We start from the raw sequence: 24,484 nt of genomic DNA, 5'->3' as shown, positions 1-24,484 counted from the left end.
AAATACTAACACGTTTGTACTGAGGGGGAGAGGGGGGCAGGGTGGGGAACGAGCCAGTCTTTGCAGAACAGTTCTGAGAGTGACTTGGATCCACTGACGGCTTTCTGATGTAAAAGGAATGATTTTGTATGGTGGAGGATATGAATTGTATGTTTACTACACCGATACTGTACTTGGTGATATATTGCTGCATTGGAGATCGGTTTCACGCTCTAATAGTCAAGCTCCTGTCCTCAATGGGAGAGCAGTGTAATTGAGTAACAGTCTTTCTGTATTTGACGATATGTATGGCACTTTGCAAGGTTTAGTTTTTGGTGTAATATGGCTATCAGTGTAAAATAGTATGAGATTTTCACTCTGCAGCAGAATGTACGCTGATATGAAACTTCTGCCAGACCGAGATTCGAACTTGGGACCTTTGCCTTTCATGGGCAAGTGCTCTGCCATCTGAGCTACCCAAGCAAAACTCAAGCCCTGTCCTAACAGCTTTACTTCTGCCAGTGCCTTTCCTCTTACTTGATGGTAGAGCACTTGACTGCGAAAGGCAAAGATCCCAAGTTCAAGTCTAAGTCTGGCACACAGTGATAATCTGCCAGGAAGTTTCTTATCAGTGCACACTCCACTGAAGAGTAAAAATGTCATTCTGAAAACATCCCCCAGGCTATGGCTAAGTGATGTCTCCGCAATACCCTTTCTTCCTGGAGTGCTAGTTCTGCAAGATTTGCAGGAGAGCTTCTGTGACGTTTGGAAAGTAGGAGACGAGGTACTGGCGGAAGTAAAGTTGTGAGGATGGGGCGTGAGTCATGCTTGGGTAGCTCAGATGGTAGAGCACTTGCCCACGAAAGGCAAGGGTCCCAAGTTCGAGTCTCAGTCCGGCGCACAGTTTTAATCTGCCAGGAAGTTTCAGTGTAAAATAGTTTATTGCCGCTGAATGTCACGTCTGTATATAGAAACAAAAGGTGAACGGTGCTTCCCTAGGACTGAGAAGCATTGTGACATGCAGCTGGTGTGAGTGTAGGCATACCATAATTTTTTTGGGTGCTGTACAGGTATAAAAGATAACTGCACTGTTTGTGTAAAATGTGTATATATTGTATTGTATAGTACCTGGGGATAATGTTGTGTAAAATGTGTATATATTGCATTGTAAAGTTATTGTGGTTATTTTGTGGCATGACTAGAGAGGATGAATGTGTGTCATATCGTGAGGGACATATAGATTCAGCACATCAACAACCACAAGGGTGTGACAGAGATTTTTTTACGTGGAAAATTATGTGCACTGTAGATACTGAGATTCGTTCCAGAAGCACAGCCATCAAGAGGAGACATTACCTGTACATCGATCAGTGTCAGACTGTAGCAGCAATCGTAATATTTAATTGTAGTTACACTGGTAAATATGTTCCTGGCTTCCAATATTCTTGTGAGTCTCATGTATTTGATGATCTGTAGACAACTTTGCGGGTTTATCTGTCAATGCAACTTAGCGATCTGTGCCAAATAATTTTACCAATGAAAGTCCCATCTGCAGAAAGAAATAAAAGGTGGATGGTGCTTCAATACCGACAGCATCAGTAATTCTGTGGGTAAATTCGATAAGAGCCAATCATAATGCTCGATTCATTCACATCCTTAGCGCTGGGATACAGGAGCCTCTACATAGTGGAGGAAGGTTTGTGTGTGTGTTGAAAGCAGGAAGGGTAACACGTGATGCACTGGGATATCACGTTAGGACCGCTGGGAAGAGTGCATTTGATGATATTCTGCACTGTTTGCAGTTAAGCATGGTTAGCCACATCTCTCATGCTGCGCTAAGGACAGTGCAACCTGTGCTACACTGTCATCAACCGTAATGACACATGCTGCCTGGAGGTGTCTCACATATGGGAGCTGCATGAGCGTGCCTTGGAGTTCTGTGATATCAGTACAACACTGACTGTATACCCAAAAATAGAGGCAACTTTCACCTGCATCCGTTGGCGGCTCATGAATGTAATGGCGCACGCATCCATGGACGTCTGTGTTCCCACCCGGTCATGCCAGCAACGGTGCCTAGGTGAACACATATTTATAGAGGAATTTCTCAGATATCATGTATGAAAGGGATATCACCACCTCATGCATTTGGGCATCTGTGCGTGGTTTGCCAGCCGATGGCCACGCCACTTTACAAGGTTGCAGGTAGCCTCTTCTGCGGTCTACTGGACAGAGGGTGGCAGACTGTGTCTGCATACGTTGATTGCGTATCTGTTGCATTATTTTGCGAGCATGTCTGTTGGCTGTGCTATGAATTATTTGGGCAGTTTACCATTGATTTCGTGTCTGCATATCTGTGTACTGCATTATTTAAGAGGAGTCTGTATGTCTGTACTGAAATTATTTCGGTAAATTAGGAGCTGTTTGCATGTCTGCAGAGCATTATTTAGGAGTAGTATACAGGGCTGTGTGGCATGACTCCAAACATGTGTTTTGTATCAGTGTGATACAAATAAATTATTCCAAAATAAATAAAGTACACTCCTTCCTTACTCTATCCAGCAGCCCAGCGCAAGCTGAGTCATTTTCACGCCATTTTACCACTCCCGACTACCATCTTGGATTACATCACAGGAGGGATAACAGCACCCTCTGGTGGCAGTATTGTGTACTAGGTCAGTTGGAGTCTACAGCTCGTGGTGGAGACATTGCCTACAGAATATAAACTTAAGTCCAGTACAGACATTTCCCCCCAACATCTTGGATTATGTCACGAAATTGATGACAGCACTCTGGTGGTGATATTGTGTACTAGGTCAGTTGGAGTGCGGACCTCCTGGTGAGCACATGGCATGGTGATGCTGTCTCTAATTGTTTAAATAAAGACTTGTGCATGATTTTGGCAGTTGACAATTAGCAAGCATGTTTGTAGAGTCTTTTAGATGTATTATTATTTTGACAATTTACAAGTTGTTGGGCTCTGTGGACATAAATGTATTGCAGTATTTATGAGTGGTTCACATGTCTATAGGCCGTGCAATGCGTTATTTTGACAGTTTATAATTAGCAGGTTTGTGTATAGAACATTATACATGAGTTATTTAGGAGTGGTTTGCAGGTCTGTGTGCTGTGTGGGATGTCAGAGCGTGTGTTCTGTATCAATGTGATAAATACACTCCATCCCTAAATAAATTGTTCCAAAATAAATAAAGTACACTCCTTCCTCTATCCATCAGCCCAGTGCGGGCTGAGTCCTTTTCCCACCAGTCCCAAGGAAGAGGTGGTGTTCAGGAGTCCAAATGCCTTTTCTTTCCCACCATTAATTAGTAGAGATAGCCCAATTGACCTTTCTTTAGCACGAAAATTCGAACTAGGCGCCAGTTCCTTGGAAGAGGTGGCAGTCAGATGACTTAGGTTAGTGGAGGTAGCCCAAGTGACCTATCTTCCCATGATTTTCTTAGGTTAGTAGAGATAACTGTGGTGTGATACATTATCCTGTTGGAATTTGAATTTCCTGCCATTTTTCTGGGGGAGGGGGTAAGGTAAGTGGAGGTAGCGAAATTGACCTATCTTCCCGCCAAAAGCCGCCATCTTGGATGACGTCATTGCTACCATCTTGGATATATCTGGCAACAATGCAGAGTGGCACAGAACCCGCCTTGCCCCAATACTCTGTGTTTTGTTCCAATTGTTAAGTACCTTTCGTTGCTCAAGCTCTTATAGTGTTTGCCACCAAAACTTGATCAGTTTCTCCACTTAATAATCGAACCCGTGACTAAACTCGCTGTACTCGTTTGGATCGTCTCTATCTTGCCTGTTAATTCTACTTAGTATAGGTCCCAGGCTGACAAGTAATATGCAAGAAGTGGATGAAGGGGTCTACCTCTTTTCTAGATGGTTTACATTTTCTTACTATTTGTCCATTGAACTGGTGTCTACATTTTGTACAGTTAGTTAAAAGCTGACAAAATACACCAGTTCTCCAGCTAGAATGGAAGTCAGAGCTCCAATTGTCTTACAATATATCGGCCATTCATATGCCTTTTTGTTTCCTCTCTCAAAGTGATACTCCTAGGGTGACATTATAAAAAAAATTTCTGAGTGACGGACATAATTCTACTGACAAAATTGTCTCCCATAAGTCACGAGCTGCCTCACATTATTTCAGCCCACAAGGCAACAGATTACTTGGTCATTAGCAGCGCGAGTGGTGACGGCACCTGACAAAAGCCTGACCAACAAGAGCATACAGCAGTGGGTGCTCGTTAAAAAGAAGAAGTGAATTACACTGATGAACCAAAACATTATGGCCAATTATGCAGTGGTCCTGCGTCCCATGTATTCGATAGTACTTAGTTTTCCAGAGGTTTTTGGCGTCAGACACCTGTGCACAGGTCACACACTTCCCTTAATTTATGGGTGGTTGGTTAGTTTGTGCAGAGCTGGCGCCCGATAGCGTCCCAGTTGGGTTTCTTCTGAGTCAGATAAGCCGGTTTTGATTGCCAAGACATCAACTTGAGTTCATCGCCACAATTCTCAAACCACTGCAGCACGATTCTGTCCTTGTGACGACGTCACCAGGCATTCGTCATACTCCCAACCTGCCATCGGATTGCCACATTGTGTACTGTGATTCGTCACTCCACACAACGTTTTTCCACTGTTCCATCGTCCAATGTTTACGCTCCTTACACCAAGCGAGGCGTCGTTTGGCATTTACCGGCGTGTTGTGCGGCTTATGAGCAGCCGCTCGATCATGAAATCCAAATTTTATCACCTCCTGCTTAACTGTCATAGTACTTGCAGTGGATCCTGATGCACTCGGGAATTCCTGTGTGATGGTCTGGATAGATGTCTGCCTATAACACATTACGATCCTCTTCAATTGTCGGCGGTCTCTGTCAGTCAACAGGCAAGGTCGGCCTGTACGTTTTTGTGCTGTACGTGTCCCTTCACGTTTCCACTTCACAATCCTTCGGAAACAGTGGACCTACGGATGTTTAGGGGTGTGGAAATCTTGCGTGCAGACGTATGACACAATTAGAATAAATGTAAATGTCGTGTGACTCGGGCTTCCCGTAGGGTAGACCGTTCGCCACGTGCAAGTCTATCGATTTGACGCCACTTTGGCGACTTGCGCGTCGATGGGGATGAAATGATGATGATTAGGACAACACAACACCCAGTCCCTGAGCGAAGAAAAATCTCCGACACAGCCGGGAATCGAACCCGGACCCATAGGATTGTCATTCTGCCGCATTGACCAGGTTTTCTTCCCTCAAACTAACAGTACATATATATATACACAATGCAACAGTTCTTCAAGGCACAATTTGAAAATATACAAAAGACTGTTAGTTTAACAAAAATATTAGAAAAACATGAAATACAACAAAATATATAACACATTCTGTCTTTTTTTATGCATGAGGACGTGGATAAGGGTGTTGCATCATGTGACGGGTAGACATGGCACAGCCCAACTTTGAGGGGGGTCAAAGAAGACGCTGCGGAGACAACCGGAAAAAGTTTGTCGGTAAGATGGTTCCCGGGTGAGGGTGCTATGCATGGTCACACCTTTGTACCAGAAGTCGAGGACTGTCCTCGAAACCAGAGGGTAGTGAAATGTCCGGGACAACAACAAGAAATCTGGGGTTACCGTCTTTGGCGGGGCACGGAGGTAAAAGCCCACCATTCGTTGTGTGAGGAGCCAAACGTTTCGTTTTAGGGGGCACGTAAGACGGTGTTCGTCGGTGTCTTCGAGCTGACAGTCAGGGTAGAGTGGGAATCCTAGGCGATAAAGTCGACTATTAGTCGGGAATTTGCCATAGACTAAAACACCCTAAAAGGGTGCATGCACACACCCAAACCGTTCGCCAGTTAATGTCAGGGTGCTGTAGCACCATGGGGTCGCAACGGTTGGACAGCATAAACAAACGATAATAGTTTTTTGTACGGGGAGGACGGGTGACTGGAAGATCGGACCGAACGAAGCTGAGTTCTATGAAACAATTGGTGACGTGGTACTATAATGCAGAAACAGGTGCCACATTGAACGGTGGATCGAGAGAAGCTGGTCGGAGGATATCTAAGAGACTGCGTGTTAAGGATGGGACTGGCCACCACTACTGCCGCAACATGCATTACTGGCCATTAAAATTGCTAAACCACGAAGAAGACATGCTACAGACGCGAAATTTAACCGACAGCAAGAAGATGCTGTGATATGAAAATGATTAGCTTTTCAGAGCATTCACACAAGGTTGGCGCCGGTGACGACACCTACAACGTGCTTACATGAGGAAAGTTTCAAACCGCTTTCTCATACGCAAACAGCAGTTGACCGGCGTTGCCTGGTGAAACGTTGTTGTCATACCTCGTATAGAAGGAGAAATGCGTACCATCACTTTGATAAAAGTCGGATTGTAGCCTATCGCGATTGCGGTTTATCGAATCGCGACATTGCTGCTCGCGTTGGTCGTGGTCCAATGACTGTTAGCAGAATATGGTTGGCTCTGAGCACTACGGAACTTAACATCTGTGGTCATCAGTCCCCTAGAACTTAGAACTACTTAAACCTAACTAACCTAAGGACATCACACACATCCATGCCCGAGGCAGGATTCGAACCTGCGACCGTAGCAGTCGCGCGGTTCCGGACTGAGCGCCTAGAACCGCGAGACCACCGCGGCCGGCGTAGAATATGGAATCGGTGGGTTCAGGAGGGTAATATGGAACGCCGTGCTGGATCCCAACGGCCTCGTGTCACTAGCAGTCGACATGACAGGCATCTTATCCACATAGCTGTAACGGATCGTGTAGCCACGTCTCGATCCCTGAGTCAACAGATGGGGACGTTTACAGGACAACAACCATCTGCACGAACAGTTCGACGACGTTTGCAGCAACATGGACTATCAGCTCGGAGACCATGGCTGCGGTTACCCTTGACGCTGCATCACAGACAGGAGCGCTGGCCAATGGTGCACTCTAGGACGAACCTGGGTGCACAAATGGCAAAACGTCATTTTTTCAGATGAATCCAGGTTCTCTTTACAGCATCATGATGGTCGCATACGTGTTTGGCGACAGCTCGATGAACCCACATTGGAAACGTGTATTCGTCATCGCCATACTGGCGTATCACCCGGCGTGATGATATGGGGTGCCATTGGTTACACATCTCGGTCACCTCTTGTTCGCATTGGCGGCACTTTGAACAGTGGACGTTACATTTCAGATGTGTTACGACCCGTGTCTCTACCCTTCATTCGATCCCTGTGAAACCCTACATTTCAGCAGGATAATGCACGACCGCATGTTGCAGATCCTGTACGGTCCTCTCTGGATACAGAAAATGTTCGACTGCTGCCCTAACCATCACATTCTTTAGATCTTTCACCAACTGAAAACGTCTGGTCAATGGTGGCCGAGCAACTGGCTCGTCACAATACGCCAGTCACTATTCTTGATGAACTGTGGTATGGTGTTGAAGCCACATGGGCAGCTGTACCTGCACACGCCATACAAGCTCTGTTTGACTCAATGCCCAGGCGTATCAAGACCCTTATTAAGGCCAGAGGTGATTGTTCTGCATACTGATTTCTCAGGATCTATGCATCCAAATTGCGTGAAAATGTAAACACATGTCAGTCGTAGTATAATATTTTGTCTAATGAATACCCGTTTATCATCTGCATTTCTTCTTGATGTGGCAATTTTAATGGCCAGTAGTGTAGTATGGACAAAGAGAGCAGAAGATCGTGCTCTCAAGTTGACGAGTCCGAGGCCACGTTTTGCAGGAGGCGGTGTTAGAGTGTTGTAGCGGACTTTGGAAAGTGCCCCTGCTGACACGAAATACCCAAATGCTGATTGGATGCGGCGGTCAAGAAGTAACGGCATTGGGAGGATCTGTGCGACGTGTACCAGTTTAGGGGGGACATACATGTTGACATAGGACAGACGTTGGAGTTGGTTTAAGTTACGGTGCACTTGACCGTGGACATGGTGCCGAATCGACCGCAAAAGCCGACGGTTAGCGAGGGCCACTGTGCGGTGTGCGGAGCTCGTAAATTCGATACCCAAGTAAAGAAGGGTGGTACTGACTGGGAGTGGGGTCGGCACCATAACCGGGAGGCCACCCCCAATCTGCACCATAGTCGATTTGCGGACATTAAGAATGCTACGCGAAATACGTCCGTACTGGTGGATCCATCGGATGGCGTCATTGAATTCCGCGGAGGAGCAGGTGAGAAAGAGGAGGTCGTCCGCATAAGCTCTGCAGTGAAAGGTGCAGTCACGTAAAGTGAGACCCTGCATCCTAGAGGTAAGGCCAGAGATGAGGGGCTCAAGTGGAATGGCATATAGTAAAGCAGACATAGGGCATCCTTGCGCACAGAGCGGCGTATAGAAATCGGTCCTTCAAGCCTCCCATTCACTTGTACCACAGAAACCGCGGGAAGTAGCAACCGGCGAATGGCATCGACAGAGACTCATCGGAACCCGATACGTGTAGCCACCATGAGGAGGAATGGGCCTCGAACGCGATCAATAGTACTCTTGAAATCGATGGATACCAGTGCTGCACGAAGGCTACAAACTCCCGCCAGCGCTTTAAGGTCACGGCATTCTCCTGGGGCTGTTTATAGGGTGGCCGCACAACCACGTGCAGTCTGGTCCGGTGAAAGGACCGTAGGTAAGATGGTCCGTATGCGCGCTGCTAAGAGGCGTCCATAGGTTTTATAGTTTGCAGACATTAATGTAAGAGGGCGATATGCAGAGACATGAGACCCTCCCTTCGGCTTAGGCACAGGTAGAAGAATGCCAGTGATGAATTCAGGTGGAATTGGAAAGGACAGAGTAAAGAGTTCCTGAATCATTTCCGTCCAGCGAGGAAGCATTACCGTGGTGAACGCCCGATAAAACTCCACGGGGAGACCATCCAGTCCTTGTGATTTATTCTTGGGCTCCTTGTCGATCACATCTACAATCTCTCTTGTGGTGATTGCAGACATCGTGGACGTTGACTCCTCTACGGTGAGGGTCCGATCCGGGTGAGGATGGAGATCATCAGAAGTTGGCGTTGCCATCGGTTCGTCGTCAGAAAGTTGGCGATAATGTTCAGCGAAGGTAGGCACCACTGCCGCCTGTGTTGTGTGGTGAACACCATCGGAGGTCGTGATGGTGGGGACGAAAAGTCGACGTCGACGACGGTGGTCGGATGCTGCATGGATTGTGGATAGCGTTTTGTCGTGGAGGAGGTCCTGTCGTCGGAAACGCACCACGACACCATGTAGTCGTGCACGTTGGAGAGAGAGAGGAGACGAGCTTTAGTACGCTGCCGTTCCTTATGGGTGTCAGGTGATGGAGGGAGCGCATCGAGCTGGCGGAGGACAGCGTAGTGAAAATTTGTGGTGTCTCGATGCCATGCTGCTGCTTCCTTGGCACATTGCATGAAGACCTCTCTGATCGCAGGTTTGGCACTTTTGGGCCACCAGTGGAAGGTGGATGTGTACTTCGGAAGGCGTGTTTCGCAAGACGCCCATGTAGTGGCAATATATTGTCGGCAGTGTGGATCATTAAGGAGGTAGGCATTAAGCTTCCAGTAACCTCTGCTGCGCCATACTGACTGAGATGACAAAGCCATGGAGAAAATGACGGCACAATGGTCCGAAAATGCAAGAGGCCATCGCTCTGCTTGGGAGACTTCGTTGCCAAGGTGGGCAGAGACATTAAACCGGTCCAATCTGCTCGCAGAATGTGCTGTATAATGGATAAAACCGGGGGTATTGCCACGAATTTTCTCACAAACGTCCACTAGATGAAAGTCTTCGATTAAGGTGAGCAGCGCTGGTAATGGCGAATAACCAGGGATTTGGTCCTGCGGATGGAGGACGCAGTTGAAATCGCCTCCCATGATAAGGCGATCATAGCGCCCAGAAAACAGGGGCGCCACGTCATGTCCGAAAAAAGTAGACCGCTGCCGACGGTTCGTGGAGCAAGGCGGAGCGTAGATATTGATGAAGCGCATCTCGAAGTTGGTAACAGCCATGCCCCTGCCAGAGGGAAGGATTGTCGTGTCCGTGAGTGGGATTCCTTCGCGTATGTAGAAAGCCACTCCACACCCTGATTGACCACATGTGGACGTGTATGAGTCGCAGCCACAGACCGGTGGTAGTGTCGCAACGCGAACTTCCTGAAGAAGGGCGACGTCGACGTCAGAGGCCCGAAGCATGTCATATAGGATCTGCAGCTTGGGTGCAGTGCCGATCATGTTGATGTTCAGTGTAGTGAACTGGTACGTTTGTTTCAGTGGTGAAGGATGCGTGTCTACCATCACCAAGTGGAGTATGAGGAGGGCACGGACAGGAAGTCCCGTCCCATCAGCTGCAGTGCCTCGCTTTTGATGTTAACAGGCAGCCTCGTCCGGGGGAGGCAACTCATCTGGAGGAGGGGGAGTACTGTCCTCAACGTCGTTGGCCCATGCTCCTGTGCCGTGGGTCTGTACAATGTCCATGGGAATTTCATCGTGGTGAAAGAGATCTGGAGCTAAAATCCCGCGGCTATACCATATGAAGTGGAATTAGCGGACGTTAAATTGGATGTTCTAATGGAGGAGTTGCCCGGAATATTGCAGCAGTTACTTGTAGACGATTATTACCTTTTGGATTTAGACAAACGCAAGACTTTGCCAGAATTTTTAATAAAATGGAGATGTGCGACTACCAAATATCAACCCACGACTTCTGCATGGAAGGAGAGCAGCAGGGACGCAGCAATGTGGTTGTGGACAACGATAAAACAGCTGGAATAGACTGTTTAACGTGAATGAGCTCCAATTGTAGGGTAAAGGTATGTAACAAATTTATATGTTAAGTCACAAGTCCAGGAGTAAACAAAGTTGTGGGTAACCATCCTATCGAATTTATAAAGTGTCCAGACACGCGACTACGGGAAACTTTTACGTCTTCTTTGGCTAAGGAGCACGGCATTAACAGGCTGCAGGCCACAATATACAACTACAGAATGGACCATGTGTTCGACCCAGTGCAAAGCTGTTTAAGTGTATTAGACACCAACAAGCAGTATTAACGGTGTGCTCCACTTTACTCTGTGCAAATTGCATCCATGTGGTATCAGTTAACTAATAATTTATGGAACAGTTGCTGTGTCGTGTTTAACAACGTTCTACAATTTGTCTACTGGGGTAATAAGAACACCCGAAAATTGAATGGTGTGCAAGTAAGTCTGCCTGACTCTCTGCACCGAGAAAAGCTTATAAGTTATGCTCTGTTTGGATACAGTTTTAACTATCTGCCTGTAAACTACGTGGAGGTTCTTAACTCTGACTCCAACAAAGACAATGTAAGTATTACGCATAAGTGTTATGTTATAGCAGGAGAAACATATTTTTCTCAGTCTAGAACCCTGTTCTCCACAATACCGTCCGATACAGATATCGCCGCATTGGGACTGGTTCCTACAAATAATGTTATACCTCAAGTCTTAAGAAAAAGGACCAATGTATCAAACAGGCTTAAACCATTCCCAATTAAACAAATTACTCCTTTAAGTGCAGTTAATGTATGAAGTTCACGGAAATGAAAACTGGAGATGGAGGACTTCGAAGTAAAGAAAAGGAAACTGGAGTATATGGAGAAGACAACTGCTATATAGGAGGAATATAAGCTGCAATTGGATAAGGAAGAAGCTATTGCCGATGTGCAGGCTAGGTTAACATACGGGTTTAAACATTTTGTATGGAAAAATCTGACTACGAAGGGGAAATACAAGTGGCCGAAATCAGCGGGATCGAGAACGTTTACTATATTAAGGGACACACGAAAAATATGTTCATCAAACTCCATTCCTCCTTAGAGCTGCTTAAAAAGGATGGATACATTAGATCAAAGTGTGGTGGGCTCAATGTCGTACACTTAGCAACAGAACAGCCGTTTGCAGAGCTTAAAACCAACGGACTAACAACCTTTAATGGCAATTCGTTTACAAAAGTTGTAAACTTAAAGTTGTATACCGAAATATCGCAAGAATGTGCAGTAGAAGAACTTGCAGCTTATGCCCAGGAGGATGTGGAGTTTTATATAGAGTGTCATGCACGAAATATGAGGAAAAATCAAAGTCCCCGAATGCTCTCGTCTAGAAGAACTACCAGATGGAACAGAACTAATTATTAAAGCCTTAAAAGAGGTAGCTTACAGGAAAAAAATTAGATATATACTAGAGTTCGAAAACATACCTTCTCTGTATTTGTCAAATTACTGGCTGTAGAAAGAAATCGATGATTCAGATGTGGATTTAAGTTATAATATAAAAATTAAATTGGATATTATTAAAGCTACATCTACCAAAAATAAGGAAAGAGTTGTTTTCTGTACGTAAATGTATATGCAAAAGTTTATAAAGATTTGGTACTAGAATATTTGCTTGTCTTATTCTCTAATCTACAACAATTCGTAAGACATTTCCTATATGCATTGATCCAAGGGCACGTATTTCGGTTGTGGAAAGTGGGCAGTCGGATTACCTTGAAAAGTAGTTGAAACTATGTAGTTGAAAGTACAGTAACTTCCTTTTCTTACCTATGTGAAGTAGACTCTGGACCTACTGGTGGTGGACACAGACTGGTTGCAACATGTTCTGTCGTAAGGGTGGCACCCTCTGCTGATGAGAATATGAACTAAGCCAGTTGGAGTCCAGACCTCGTGGCAAACACACCTGCATGATATTGTTTAAATAATAATAAAAACAAGTCCGTTTTTCCCGTAGTGTGCCGCATTATCATGTTGGAATTTGAACTTTGCGCAATTTTTATTGGGGAGGGGTTGTGGAGGTAGGCCAAGTGTACAATCATACACCACGTGGTGGATACACTGGATGCAGCCATCTTGATTGCAGCTTATGGATGATGTTACGGTGGCGTCCTCTAGTGGTGGCACTTTGTACTAAGTCAGTTGGAGTCCAGACCTTGTGGTGAATACACTGGGTGTCGCCATCTTGGATTACGTCACAGGTGAGAACGCCCTCTGGTGGTGGCGATATGTACTAAGTCAGTTGCAGCCCAGACACAGAGGTGAACACACCTGCATGGAATTGTTTATTGTTTAAATAAAGTCTTATGTCCAAGTCCTTTTCCCGCAAATCCTTAGGAGGTGGTGGCAGTCTGGTGACTGAGGTTAGTAAACTGTCTTTTCTTTCATACCATTTTGTTAGCTTGGTAGGCATATGGGAATTCAATTTTGTTTACTGCAAAAATTAAAAGTTGGTGCCAGTTTGTAGGAATAGGTGGTAGTTGGGTGATTTAGGTTAGTGGAGGTAGGACAAGTGAGCTATTTTCCTGTGATTTTCTTTGCTTAGTAGAGATAAGAGTGGTGTGGTGTATTATCCTGTTGGAATTTGAACTTGCCGCCATTTTCTAGCGGGTTAGGGGTTAGGTTAGTGGACACTGCCCAATTGGCCTACTTTTCTTAGGTGTGATGCATTATCCTGCTGGAATTTGAATTTCCTGCCAGTTTTTTTTTTCTGGAGGGTTAGGTTAGTGGAGGTAGCCCAATTGACCTATCTTCCCACGAGAATTCAAACTTCCCGCCAAAATCCACGATCTTGGATGACATCATGCACTGTTGCCAAGTCTACACGCCGCCATATTTGATGACGTCATCGACGCCATCTTTGATACATCTGGCAACAATGTAATGTTGGGTGACACACAGGTTGCTCTACTACCCCCAGCTTGCACCCAACTTCTGATACTGCAAGGTGCCCAGCCTGCTCACACCTTTTGATACTGCAAGGTATCCATTACTATTCTGTGTTGCTTTGCAAAACCCCAAGAACCAAAATACAGTAGCATCCAGAGTCATCCTCCAAGCTTTACACATGATTTGCTCAACCTTCACAAACTATCTCATCGGAAATTGACACGCTACCACTCCATTCTCCGTAATGAATTTCAGTACGGCCGGCTGTTAACTCAATACATCACTTGGATACGTGCGAACTTCGCACTTGGCCATAGTGTTCAACCGAATTTCTTAGTTTGGATTCGAGGAAGCTCCACTCACAACAGTGTGGGCAACAACCATGTTAGTAGTTTTTCTATGTCCCCGAAAGTGGGAGACCTTAGTGTTAAGATCACCATCGTAGAAATGGATTTCTTGGTGACACCAGTAGCTTTAGAACTGTCATTTGCAGAAAAATATGTAATAAGTATCTTCCTTGACCCAGCTAAATCCTTGGAAACAGAACACCATGGGATTTCGGTAAAGAAACTGGATATGAATGGAATGGTGGGGGCACTAAGAAAATGGTTTCGAACCTACTTAGAAAACAGAGTGCAATAGATTGAATCTCTCATATTTGAGGTGAATTTTATTACATTAGGAAGTCTCTATCAGATGAGAAACATGTATAAATACGGAAGTTGCTGCGCATTGAGTACACTGCCATTAAACACTTAGTGGTACACATAACAGTCTCACACAGTTAGAGTCAATATTGTTTGCGGTTGACACAAACTTTTTCATTACAGCTGGGCATTAGGTTTTTTGAATTATACAGAAATAATTGTAACTAGAATACTCACAGGCAGCAAATAACGGAGCTACATTTAACAAAAATTAATTGAAAAGCATGAATATAGGCTCGCTAGAGTCATTCTACTTTCAGCTAGTGATGGGAACAACTGAATTGAAACAATTGATTTAGTAATTTGTTGGAAAACAATCGACTCATTCGGTTGTAGCTTTACATATCAGTTGAATTATTCATTCATTCCTTTGAGCGAAACCAGTCTCTGAGAGTAACTGAATGAAAATACGGTGGTGTTTTGCATACTGTGTGTGTTATTCATTCTTTATGTTCAGGTGGAACCGTCTTTAGTTTTTCTGTGGACTGAAATATGTATTCATTAGTTTATTCAACTGAAACCATTGTTTAGTCGTTTAGTTGACTGAGTTATCCAGTTATTAATCTGCATGGGAGCAGTCTGTAGCACTTTATTAGGTGCAGTAAAGCAATGGTATGCAACAGAAACTCGGTACACACACACCAGATAGCAAATAGTCTCTGTGGCCGAGGTCGCTAACGCATGCTTGTGCACTCGCACTTGACATAGGGATAAGCTGGTTCAAATTCAGTTGGTGGAAAAAATTTTCGCTGCCGTTATTTGACCGGCAAGAGAAGGAAAGTTGGTGATGTATAGTTCCTGATCACCAGACTTTGCTGCAATTTGCTGGTTTAAACCCAATATTTCTCTACAGTGTCTCATGAAGTGAGGGTATGGGACAATGCTAATGGTGATCCATCTGGCAGATGGGAACGAGCTTGGCATGGGCCTGGGTGCTATTTGCAAGGGGTAGGCTATGTGCCAGCACCGGGTTTCACCCTTCTCTCAACGTTACACAACACACACATACATGCACAAACAAAATATATACATGTAGTATTACAAATAGTATGTAATGGAGCCTTTTGTAAATAAACAGATAAGAAAAATCCTCAGACAATGTCCTAGATCTACACGAAGACATCTCAGTGAGTATGCCAAAGTTAAAACAAGCAATATAAATATTTGTTTAATTATGTACTGAAAGACTAATTCTTCTTTCCACCATTTAAAACTAGTAAATAGATAGCTACACATCAAATTCTTCCAAGTGAAATTAATGCATAACTAATAAAGAAAGCTTTTTTGGGAGTAGAAAGTCGAGCAAGTGTAAAAGTTCTGTTAGGTGTAAATATAGAAGAAAAGGAACATTGCCAGCCAAATTTTTGCTACTGTTTGGGTTTGCACTCCATTTTACTACTGACAATTATTTTCATTTAAAACGTCTCTGCTGGGTGAGACTGCGTCTGTATCCCGCACATGACATGTCAGGGCCAGGGCGGCAGACGGCGGGAGGAGGTAGCCAATCGCCACTAGCACAGGCTCGGTAGTGCTGCACTCACACCGGACACCGCGCCACCTCCTCGCGCCGGCTGCGACCCTGGCCGAGGTCATGGAAGTGCTGCGCTTGCACCGGCCACTGCTGGTTGCAACCCTCTCAACCCAAGAACAAGCGTCGGCCCTCCCCCACCCCATCCCACCCCCTACAAAAGGGTGAAAAAATATGTAAGTGATGTCATTCAAACCCAGAGCATGAGTCAAACATTCATATAACAGACGTAACTGACAGATATTTGCGTCAGTCAAAGCATTGGTTCAAATGGCTCTGAGCACTATGGGACTTAACATCTGTGGTCATCAGTCCCCTAGACCTTAGAACTACTTAAACCTAACTAACCTAAGGACATCACACACATCCATGCCTGAGGCAGGATTCGAACCTGCGACCGTAGCAGTGCGCGGTTCCAGATTGAGCACCTAGAGTCAAAGCATTCAGACAAACCTGGAGAGTTTAGTAGCAACAGACTAGTTTCATTTGCTTGTGTCGGTTGAGTGAAGAAAAACCAACTGACCGAGAAACAGTCGACTGGCCAATCGATTGTTAAAAACAGTCGTTTGTCCCATGTCTGCCCGCGCCCTGTGATGGGCGGGTCGAGTATGTTTCAAACTACTTTTTGCAGGAACTGACGCAATCGTGACGCTATGGCGCTGTGAAGGTGAACGGAAACGAAGCTATCGAATTGTAGTCCCCTATAGCGCCGAGCTGACGTTATCAATGCTTTAGTAACAAGAGTGTCCCTTGTGATGGGCAACAGACTGTTTTTAACAATCGCCTGGCTGGGAGATTGTTTTTTCGTTCAGTTGGTTTCTTCAGTCGAATGTAACTAGCCTGTGGCCATGTCACTCTCTCCAGCTTTGAGTATCTGTTGGTTACATCAGATATATGAGTTTTTCAGTTAGTCTCTGGGTCTGAGTGATTTCACTTGTATATTTTGTCACGTTTTCCTGTGCAGGGCGACGGTCGTTTTGGGGCAAAAGCTCAGCGCCGCCTTAAGCCTCTTCCTGCTAATGCTGTCACGAGGAGGTGGCACAGTGGTCGGAGTGAGTCACCACTACTAGCAGTGACTGGCCATTGCGCCACCTCCTGGACCTGTCAGCTGCAGGACCCAGGCACAATCTCTCTCGCAGCTTTAGTTTTTAAGTGATGGACTTCATCACGTCTTTTCAGAAAAATGGAATGCAAACAGTCAGAAAAATTTGCAATTCTTCTTTTTTTCTTCACATACCCCTAAGATAACTTCAGTGTCTGCTCAGCTCTGTAATCCCATCGATGGTTTATTACTTACATGCGAATAGCACCTGGAACAGTTAAATGCACAGCAGTCTATTTGTCACATTTAAATGGTGGAAACAAGAAATTAGTCTTATAGTACGTAACTAAATGAATATGTATATTCCTTATTTAAACTTTGGCAGACCCACTGAGTAGCCTTTGCTTTCAGTTGGAGTGGTGGGGCTCACTACTCTCTGGAAATACGGGTACCCTGTATTTACTGTATACCACTTGTACCATTAACTCATTTCTGGTTTATTATTGTGGTGTTCAATTAATTTAGTTATTCCGTATACGTCGCTGCAGATTGTTACGTGCTGTTAGAAATACGCGCACAGGCGTCAGTCGCAACTTACAGCGGCGATAATGTAACGTAGCAGTTTAGATTCTGCATGTTGTTTTTGGGAACACCACGTATATTTCGAGCGCGAGTAAATGCGACATAAATATAAGTAGCGTGACTTAATCTCAATACGAAGGCAAAAAGTTATTTATTATTAATGGAAATGTTACACTCTCTTTCAATGAATGACAACGTAACGTAACCTACAACTAACCCAGCGATAAGATAGAGCATGAAATGATTTCTTTTCGCAGCAAATTAATCTAATTTTAAAATCTTTGCGAAGAATTTCTTTAACTTTATTTCTGTAAGAATTGAGTGAACTTTTAATCCTTTGCGTTAACTGAAAATGTTTTAAAGCAGAGGTGAAGCCTTACCTAAGCCTTGAGATGTTAAATCTCTGACTAAGTTTCGTAGTCAAAATATTAATTAACTTTAATATTGTAAATTGACAGTAAAAGCCGGCCGGGGTGGCCGAGCGGTTCTAGGCGCTACATCCTGGAACCGAGCGACCGCTACAGTCGCAGGTTCGAATCCTGTCTCGGGCATGGATGTGTGTGCTGTCCTTAGGTTAGGTTTAAGTAGTTCTAGGGAACTGATGACCTTAGAAGTTGTCCCATAGTGCTCAGAGCCATTTGAACCATTTTTTTGAGCAGTAAAAATTCATAAAAACACTTAGAATTATTTTCCTCTGCGAGTGAAGCACGCAAACAGTGAAATACTTTTTAGTACACGTAATGGCGGACTCAGTGCCACCGAAACAGTCGAAGCCAGATGAGCAATCGACAGCAATATTATTCTTATTATTATCTTTAAATAAATTTCACGTGGAGGGAGAGGTATTTTTGAAAGCAAACATAATATATTTTTAATTAACAATATATTGTAACCTTAAAGTACAGACAGCGAGTTGTACATACATGAACCCACAAGCGAGACAGAACATACAGGCGAAAAACAGAGAACAAACAGGAGCGAGCAACTCCGCCCTTGTTCATATATATTACACCTGAAGTTCCATACTTTCATGGAACGTATTGAAATACAGTATTTTAATGGAAAATTTTGTGGACTGGCAAGACAGCCAATCCACTAGGACGGGAGGCCGAAGGGCACGAGTTTAAGCTCACGCAGACTGGCGTGAGGTCTGGAAAATGACAAGGAATTGAGACTAGCAAAATAGGTACGTAGCTTCTGGAATACTTAACTTTAATCCATAATTGGTGAACATCGGTCTGACGGTACATGCATCACAAGATAAATAGCAAATGATAATGGCGCCTTGCTAGGTCGTAGCAAATGACGTAGCTGAAGGCTATGCTAACCATCGTCTCGGCAAATGAGAGCTTAATTTGTCAGTGAACCATCGCTAGTAAAGTCGGCTGTACAACTGGGGCGAGTGCTAGGAAGTCTCTGTAGACCTGCCGTGTGGCGGCGCTCGGTCTGCAATCACTGACAGTGGCGACACGCGGGTCCGACGTATACTAACGGACCGCGGTCGATTTAAAGGCTACCACCTAGCAAGTATGGTGTCTGGCGGTGACACCACAGAAAATATTTACAATATTTGTCATAAAATATTATCAGATTCGGCAATATGATTTATAATATTACAGATATTACTTTCTTATTTTGCATCACCTTCATATCGGTTGAATAAATAACATCATACATTAGATAGGCTTCCACGTGACGCCACAACGTCCCCTGGAAAGTTTAAGACATGTTGAGTGACGTAACCTGCTTGAAACTTTCCACTGATCTTATGTTAGACACAACAGTGGGCAGGTACGTCCATTCGTCACTTGATTGTTTCCTCAAGACTGAAGGCCACTTGTTACTACTGAGTAAACATAACTTATAGTGCCCGGTTCTCTTTGGTGCTATTTAACTCTGGATATTCCGAATTAAAAGATGATATTGCCAGGGATCATTACTTTGCTTCCCCATTCGGCGAGGCCCAAGGGAGACCCAAGATGAAAGCCTTCGAGACATCCTTGTCTGACCTTCACAATGACAGTTAGTTCCAGCCAGACGCATCCAAAATTACATTTCAATACAAATTTACCACATGGAATCATTCATTAGAAAACATCAATGAAAATTGTGCTCTATGACACTATTTAATTGAAATTTGTTTGAGACATGTACGTTTTCACATAAATCATTGTCAGCAATGTAAAGTAGTTGTATTACATTCTGGGGAACGTACATCCAATTAGTCCTGTTGTAAGTTCAATTTTTAGTATTAAATGTTTCGGTGTAAACATTGAAGATGACCCTCCTAGGATCATCGATGATGGTAAGTCGGCGTGTGTCGACGGGATGAGCGAAGACCAGGCGAAGCCGGAGTCCCCCATCGAGAATCGAGTCGCAGTCGTTTGGACAGCGGCCCACCGTCGGCAACTGAAGACGTTGTCGTAGGTACGGGATCGCCCATACCAGTTGTCTACGTGGATCCACCGCTGGTGCTAGGGATCAGCATGGCACTCGACCGGGTTGGCGAAACATGAAAAAGTTCAAGCGGCATTAGCAAAAAGTCATTGTAAAATGTCCGCTGAAAAAGAGTTTTTGGTTAGTACACAGATAGACTTGAAATAGCACTCGTTTTCTTGAATTGTTTCATATGTTGTCTGTAGTCGCCAATTTATCCAGTCTGTGACAGGTTATCTTCGCTCTACTACACTTACAAAATAAACTTCTCACAGTCTATGCTATTCCGTATAGATCATTATTTTTAATAAATCTGACTGCTGCAATATGGAGATTGTCCACACAGCAGAAAATATTATTTTACACAAAATGTTTTAAATATTTAAATTTGCACACGCTCGACACCGTTATTTCAGTCATTAAGGCAAGCTGTAGCGTTGATGTGCAGCACGGTTCCCCGTAAGTTCTGATTCACTTCACTGCATGGCAGTTCGAACTGCATCCATCATTCGACGGGTTTTTTAAGTCCACCGTCACAACATCTATGGACCCTAACACTGGCGCGGAACTGTTGCTCCTCTCATGAAGTCGTTACGTTTCGCTAACGTCACTATTTAATGTCTTTCTCTGTCTTTTGAACAAATCGATCTGCACGTCTCTCTGCACATTTTCATTATCAAACTTACAGTTATACAGATGCAGATGTTTCTTTTTTTGCACGTAAGATATACAATTTTGCTGAAAAAGCTTTTTTAATTTACCTCTCTCTCCTACGTGGTGATCAACTGACCATCTGGATTCTTGTTTTCGAGAAAACAAGGCTCTGGCTCGACTTTTACAAAGTAATGCAGGTGTGATGTGTGGCAAGCCTGTGAAAGTGTAATCTTTTCATAGGACACCAATGCGTGTGTTCCTGCTATAATAAGGAATAGCTTACTGGCGCCTACACTGAATTAATGTTGTAGGAAGGACAACATTCAACCCTCAAAACTCGGTAAATCTGCCACAATAGCCGCGAAAAATACTAATCTCAGCTAATAGTAAAATGATTTCTACTTGACATCCCATTTCGAATACACCTTGACCACAAGTTGTTGATTTGGGGGAAGAGGCCAGACAGCAAAGTCATCAGTCTCATCGGATTAGGGAAGGATGGGAAAGGAAGTCAGCCATGCCCTTTCAAAGAAACCATCCCGGCATTTACCTGAAGCGATTTTGGGAAATCACGGAAAACCTAAATCAGGATGGCCAGATGTGGGATTGACCCGTCGTTCTCCTGAATGCGAGTCCGGTGTGCTAACCACTGCAACACCCCACTAGGCATGACCACAAGGCTGTTAAGTAATGGTCACACATGATACCTTGTTATCGCTAAATGAAAAACAGTTAACTACAACTAACAGAAAAGATATAAAATTGTCTTTTTGAAATCTTTAGGAAAAGGCTAAAGCTACATGAAAAAATGGGTTGCACCATCTGCAATTCAGCCGTGGCCAGTTGGCATACACGCCATTTGCTCTTTGGCATTTTGCCGCAATCGTGTGGCGTCTTATTTCTCCCTGAGTTACTACCATAATGAGTTCCTAACTTGCCTCCGTCAGTGGCAGCAGCAGCGCTTGTCGGTACTAGTATTGCTGTACCATCTTCGGTGTGACGGCTATATTTCCGTGTGGTGGTGTGTGTGGCAGTCAGTCGGTTGGGACAGAGCAGCGAGCAAGTCTCCACGGCGGGCAGTCAGGCCGGGACCACTGGCAGTGTGCACACATGGTCGGATTGTGAGGCGCTACCTGCGAGAGCTACGAAGTTCGTTGCCTACCGAGCCTGGACACTGAAGCTGAGTTGTCAGCTAACCTGTTATGAAACCTCAACTGCTGTGACATCTCTTCGTTCTGCCCTGGTCTTTAGCATAGTTTTCTGGCTGTGTGTTTTCCTTGCCGTGTTGATGCTGTCCGGCATCGCATGTAGTTTGACAGCCTTTTAGTTGTTTGTTCGTATTTTTTCTTAAGAGTGGTATTGTGCCTTGGCTGTTTTTAGACGCCAATTTTGAAAACGTAGTTCAGCTGGTATCTTTGTTCTCTGCTGATATTTTTTGTTGTCGTAATGTTGGTCAGGCGGAACTGATTAGCTTGTTGGTCGGTCCTTCAGCCATCCTTGGGCCGGGTTGCCATCCAGCTATTTAACCTTACTCTTGGCTGCCTGTCTCACCTCACCTTATGTTAGAGCTACCTCCTCTGGTCGACCCTTGGAATACTTCTGAGCACCACTGTTCTGTTGCTTTTAGATTGTGATTTTCATTTAAGTCTGATGTACTGTGCGAGGCTTCAGCCATCTATTAATTTAGTTTGTTTTAATTTTAAAATAAGGCCTTCAGCTGACTTAAATTAAACTTTGAAGATTTATTTGCTTAAAAATTAAATTTTGAAAGTTCGTTCTATCTGAAATTCTTGTTATCCAGGCCTTAAGCCCTGAGATGTTCAATGTCTTATGTGTGACCTTCAGCCGAGTATTTACGTAAAACTTTTTTAAGTAAGGCCTTCAGCCGTCGGTATTCCTTAAAGTAATTTTTATAACTTGTGTTCAGGCCTTCAGCCATTCTTGTTTTTCGTGTGGTTTTGGGCCTTCGGCCCAGGAGGTGTTGCAAGTTTTCTTAACTAGGCCTTCAGCCGTATTGTTTAAATTTGATCCTTTTAAGGCAATGTGTAATTAAGTAGTTCTTAGGAAAATAAAGTTTGTGTGTTTGGTGCAACTAACAGTAACTGATTACAGCCCCCTCCACAACCATAACCTGATCCGCTCTATCCTCAAAAGCGGATTCCAACTGGTAGCAGAGCGTGGTTACGATTGTGATACTGCCATTCCAGTTACTGTTAGTTTGAATTTTATTTCTGTTCGTGTTGCACCATATTGTTTTGGTTGTTGATTGTTTCAGGTGACTTATTTTAACGGCGCTCAGGCAGTGCCTGGGGATCGGCCTGTTGAAGGAGAGCCACCTTGTTTATGAGTCGGCAATAAGGCGCCAGCCTATTGAGCGCAGTGTTCCCAACTTAGTGGCCCACTTGCATGTTACAGTTCTTCACCCGGTTGACGTCACGCCGTAGGTGGTGGGTGAGACAGAAGCAGCCTTTGAATTTTTGTTTAAGGCTGTTAGGGGCCTTGAGGACACCATTTGTGTTTTGGAAAGCACTCAACCTAGTGATAGTCAATTGGAGAGGGTGTGGGCACAGTTGGTGCATTTCACCAATCGGATAGCGGATTTAGGCATGTTAGGTTTGGAGAACCATCATAAAAAATTAACCATCGAATTGGGGTCTTTGGTTAATGCACTGCAGTTTAAGCTTACATGTTTAGAATTGGATGTGAAGAGGACTGAAGAGCGGGACTTGCTATATCAAGGGGGAACTAGAAGCCAGCCCGAGGGTGTTGTTGTTGTATCTTCTGTGAAGTTAGACGCAGCGTTTGCCAAATGCCTAATCCTCTGGCGTATTTCTTTCGAGATATTACTGAATTAGTTGTAGACCGACCTGAGCAGGTCGAAACTTATTATGGTTGTTGGTTCGTCTTGAACAACTTGCTGCTGCCTTCTGCATACCGCACCAAGTAGTTTTGTCACTATTGTGCCCGTTTGCTAGAGGTGAGTTGCGAAACCTCCTATCCCGAGCCATGGCAGAAGGGTTTTCCTTACAGCAACTGAGGGAGCTTGTCATTAACCAGAGATTGACCACCAGAGTTCGGAAACAGCTTGAGCGTCGTTACATTTAGGAGATGCAGCAGGATAAAGAGGAGTTACATCAGTATGTCGACAGAGTTCAGATGACCTGCTTGGCCTTGTTGATCGATTTGCCAGAATTGGAGTTGGTGTCTTTTGTCCTCAGGGGAATGCGAGCGGCGGATATGTCGCACTTTGTTTTTCGTGATCGTCCTTCAACCTGGGAAGAGCTCCGTGCCGTTGTTATAGCGATATTTACGTTGCCGCTGTCGAACGATGTATGTCGTGAAGTTAAGGGCCAGGCCACGGCCGTTGTCAAGGGAAATTCCGAATTGCCTACATCGCCTGAGGCTGTTAAAGGGGAACCCAGGCGTTGCTTCAGGTGCGGTAGAAAGGCTCATCTGGTGCGCTCTTGCGTTCCAAACTCGAGCGCTCAGAGCCAATGAATGACACCAGGCTGGGCAGCGACCTCAGGATCGAGCCTTTAGACCTTGGTGTACCCGTGTTGTCACTCTCTCGTCATCGCCCTTGCCTTATATTTGTTCTCGAGTAGGTGGGGAACCGATCTGTGCTCTTTTGGATTCTGGTAGCTCCCTTTCACTACTGATCTTCGAACGGTTTCTTGAAATTGGTCATCTTACGAAACTTCGTTCGGTTCCTTCTCCAGTGCAGAGATGTCGGGTGGCCAAAGGCCAAGTGTTGCCTCTGCTTGGTTGGGTCTGAGGGAGTATATGGTTTGGCATTTCTCCTGGCCCTTGTCATCAGCTTTGGTCAAGAAGCTGCTGG

This window comes from Schistocerca piceifrons, chromosome 2 (genome assembly GCF_021461385.2).
Source record: "Schistocerca piceifrons isolate TAMUIC-IGC-003096 chromosome 2, iqSchPice1.1, whole genome shotgun sequence".
NCBI classification, from domain to species: domain Eukaryota; kingdom Metazoa; phylum Arthropoda; class Insecta; order Orthoptera; family Acrididae; genus Schistocerca; species Schistocerca piceifrons.
This window is presented reverse-complemented; position numbering follows the sequence as displayed.